This window comes from Mastomys coucha, unplaced genomic scaffold (assembly GCF_008632895.1).
Source record: "Mastomys coucha isolate ucsf_1 unplaced genomic scaffold, UCSF_Mcou_1 pScaffold12, whole genome shotgun sequence".
In the NCBI taxonomy this organism is placed as follows: domain Eukaryota; kingdom Metazoa; phylum Chordata; class Mammalia; order Rodentia; family Muridae; genus Mastomys; species Mastomys coucha.
Genome location: NW_022196894.1, coordinates 39,029,837 through 39,034,459, shown reverse-complemented (window position 1 = coordinate 39,034,459; position 4,623 = coordinate 39,029,837). Strand labels below are relative to the sequence as shown.

General features: G+C 34.5%; 1 protein-coding gene across 2 annotated transcripts in view; it reads right to left on the bottom strand.

The window, feature by feature from the left end:
- The window catches only part of Lsamp (limbic system associated membrane protein), a 2,132,018-nt gene that overhangs the window by 975,759 nt on the left and 1,151,636 nt on the right, over nt 1–4,623 (bottom strand). The gene's annotated exons all lie outside the window — the stretch shown is intronic.

The window sequence follows — 4,623 nt, the reverse complement described above, 5'->3', positions numbered from 1 at the left end:
AGAGAGAGAGAGGGAGAGAGAGAGAGAGAGATTATCTCCTGATCAGTCAACTATTCTTGCATGAAAGCCCCACATCCAAGAATATATGGTTATCATATAGGAGTTTACCACCAAAAGGACATATATTTGGTTAGGTAGAACATGGAAGAAATTGGGAAGTGGGTGATTATAATTAAGACATATTGCATAAAATTCTCAATCACCCTGCATAAAACCCAAGTCCAAGTGAATCAACAACTTCAACATAAAACCAGATACACTAAATCTAATAGAGCAGAAAGTAGGAAATAGCCTCATTGGTACAGAAGATAGCTTCCTGGACAGAACAATTGCTCAGGCACTAAAATCAACAATTAAGAATGGGACCTCATGAAACTGAAAACTTCTGTAACTCAAAGGATACCGTGGTGGGAGTGAAAATTTGCACAACCACTGAGGAAATCAATTTGGTGTTCTTACAAAACTGGGAGCCGTTATACCTCATGACTAAGCTATACCACTCTTAGGCATATGCCCAAAAGATATTCCATCATTCCAGAAGGACATTTGTTCAACTATGTTCATAGCAGCTTTATTTGTAATAGCCAGAATATAGAAACAACATAGATATCCCTCAACTAAAGAATGGATAAAGAAAATATGGCTCATTTACACAATAGAATACTACTCAGCTATTAAAAACAAAGACATAATGAAATTTACAGGCAAATGGACTGAAATAGAAAATATCATCCTGAGTAAGGTAACCCAGACTCATAAGGATCTGCATGCTATGTACTCATGTATAAGCAGATATTTGCCATATAGTAGAGGAAGAATTTATTACAATCCATAGACCCAAAGAAGTCAAATAACAAGAAGTTTCCAAGGGACAATGGTTGAATATTTCTCAGAAAGAGAAATAAAATTGATAATGAAAATCTTTGGAGGTAAGGAATTGTGTAGGAGAGGGGAGAGGCAGAGGAGTGTGTGGTGGAAATTAGGTGCATAGAGAAAAGGGAAAAGAGGACAGAAATGGTCAGTGGGATGGGGACAATCTCTAGGATATGCCCGAGACTTGGGAGAGGGGAGGCTGGGTGTCTATGGCGGCAACTTTTGTGTGACTCCTAGCAGTAGAGGATATGAATTCTATAGTCAGACAAAGCTCTCAGTGGAAGAATAAGCACAGCAAACTACCCACAAATCTTTAGACACGAAATGTACCCTGCCTACAAGATGTGCAGGACAAAGATAGAACTGAGATTGAGAGAATGGACAACCAATGACTGCCCCAAATTGAGACCTATCCCTTGGGCAGGAAACAATCCCTGACACTATTACTGATACGCTTTTCTGCTTGCAGACAGGAGTCTAGCATAATTGTTCTGAGAGTCTCCACCTTTCAGACAAAATAGTTATAGATGAAGAGAATTTTTAAAAGCATATTAAGATAAATGTTAGAGAATATGAATTTAGAAAGGTCAATAAGTCCAAGATCAACATACACATAGTGGTACATAAACATAAAATACTTAATCAGATATCCTATGTGGAAGAACTTAGCATGGCTAGAGACCACTGACACTGATGAGTAAGCCAATGAGAAAGAGACAGCACCACATCTGGCTACTTGAGAGCCAATGAGATGCTTGAAGTGGAATACAAAAATTTGCGCAGTTCTGCGACAAACAAGTCTGCTTTTGCCATTTGCCTGACTCCCAGAGTCTGTATCATTGATTCTGTGCCTTCTTTCCCGACCCTCAAGGACCTTGGTTAGGATAACAAACAATACTTTAAAAAGGGAAAACAATCAAATATATATAAATAACTCCAGAAGGTATAGGTTTTACCTACCCAGAAATGTCTGCAATGCTATTGAAAGTAAAAGACCAAAATAGGAGAATAAACCCTATAGAAAGCTTCATATTGTAAGATGTAAATGTTTCTGAAGTTGCTGTACTTTTTAAAAGTAGTACCCATTAAAATCACGTCAAGTGTGTGAATATACATTAAAACTTTTTATTATTTTTATATGTTTAAGAGCATTCAATCTAGCCATGAACTATAGTTTCTTGAAGAAAAACAAAATCAAAGAACATATGTAATAACTTATAAAGATAATAATTAAGACATTATTCTAAGAAAGACAGTGTATGGAAGAAATAATTCAAAATTAGGCCCCAATGTGAATGGATAAAATATCATTTTTAAATAAAGGCATTGAATTCAAAGACTCTATAATTAAAAATCTTTCTGCTTCTATCATATATAAAGTGTTAATTTCAAACTGCATTGTAGAATAAAAATCAAAGTAAGCTTCTAACAGTTAACATAGGAAAATATCTGCTTGACCTTGACATACAAAAGCAATATCAAACACAAGTCCCAAAAGGATGAATCATGAAGAAGACTAGAAATTGGATTCTGTATCAAAAGCCACCATTAAGAAAATAAAAGATAAGCTACAAAGTAGTAGAATTTATCTAACTAGCAAAAGACACTCAGAGTTCTAGTTTTTATGTTGGAAATTACTCTGGCATCTAATAGAATAAAAAGTAATGTACAATACTCATGTATTTGGTTGCTCAGAAGATTAGAAATGACTCAGTTCATGATGGGTGTCTGGACTCCTAATGTGTGGGTGCTTCAATAAATATCCTCAAAGGTATCCGGGGACTCAATGGCCTGGCCTTTGCCAGACTTGAGTCTGGTACATAAAGTAGAAAAATGTTGAGGTTTGTCTTTCCAAGGTGGCTCAGATACTCATTACACATATCCAACCAAGGTAAAAGGTATATCTTTATTTAAAATTCTACCACAGAACCTACAAGTTGCTCACTTTGCTTTATGTATAAGTCATAGCCATCTCAAACTCCCTCAAAACAGAGGGGGAAAAGAGCATAACTCAACATAGGATGAATGCCAATGAGTATTTCAATGAGTATACTTGGCTGTGTTCAAAAACAGAACTACACAAAACAAAACAACCACCATGAACTCATACAGAATATGCAACATTCTTCTTTTATATAATAATGAAAAAGATGAATGTTCAGTAGAAATCAGATATGACAAAGTCTTGAGTTGGAAAAGAATAAACATATTTTGCTTTGTATGAGTCATATTAACCTACTTCAGTATCCAGAGATTACTGGAAACATACTAGACTATAAATGAAAAGCTCTTAATAGTATTATTAAGTGAGATTCATCTTGAGTACAGATACAATTTGTTGATGTGGAAATAAAAATATCAATGCATGCTTTCCCTGTAAGCACTGCCACTTGTAGCCATGACCTGCATTTAGGGATGAAAGTTGGGCAAGTATTGATAATAGAGAGGACACCTGGCAGTAGGTCATCTCCTCTGGTTTCATAAATTACCCTTAGTAGAGATGCCTCATGTACTTTATTATAGAAGAAGAGGCTTCTTCTATATGTTTATATGACTCTTCTCTTACATGTGATAGGTACAAAGTGGGTCCAGCATTTAACCTTCTGCAAATGATTGTCTACATAGAACAGCTGCCTATTTATAGGTGGGTTTATAAACTATCTTCCTTCTTTCATTGACTGGTTTTAGAATGAAATACTTCCTGAGCTGATATCAGCTACATGTTCCACTGTGTGGGCTACAATGTAGAAAAAGTTAGCCCTCAAAGAAGACCAATGATAGAGGTGCACACAGTAAAACAAACTTTAAGGATCTGAGCAGGCAAAACATTATCAAAAATCAAAGCCTTTTTTTCCCTTTGTTGGGGTATTTTCCTACTTTGTGTTAGAATGTATTTTTGTATTTGTACTATGAGCCTTCTGAACCTAAAATGTAAATACATTTTACTAGTTCAAAAACAAATGATGACTAGATATTAAGTGATCCTATGACTCTTGTCAGTAACTCCCTTCTACAGAAGACTTAATATATAAACCTGTCATTACATATGTAAGTAATGACATGACCATAGAAATCCTGGGAACTATAAAGCTTAGGAAATTCAAATCATATGTTTAATTTCACACTAATAGAAGATCAGAATTGAGAATCTGATTGATCTAGATTTGATTAAAGCCATTGCTTTTGGCTAGTGCAGTTTATTAACATCCTTAACTTCAAAAGACCATTAAGAAAGAAGTAGATTTGAAATCAAAGACAGAGAAAGCTCTAAGATTGGAAGGTTTCAGGATTCAAAAATTCATTTTACAACAGAGCCCTCAATAATTTTTGAGATAAATTAAGGTATCAAAACAGTGATAAGATTCTTTAAATTAACATTCAGAATAGTATTCATAGGCAGGACAAAAGGCCACCAATACTGTCATCACATTTATGGGGACAATAACTATGTACTAATATAATTCTTATATATATAAATATGTATATGTGTGTACATATACACATAAATATATTTATATGCACATACAAAGATAAAAATTTTGTATGTATTTGGTTAAACATTGGGAGACTGTGGATTCATATTTTACTTATAATTTATGCATTGATTTAAGTCTAGTAATTACTTAAGTGTCAGCCAACATTCTGATGATAAAATACAAATTTCTACATATCAGGTTAATTACCATACTGCAACATGTAAGAAGGACACATGCTCCACCATGTTCATAGCAGCCTTATTTATAATAGCCA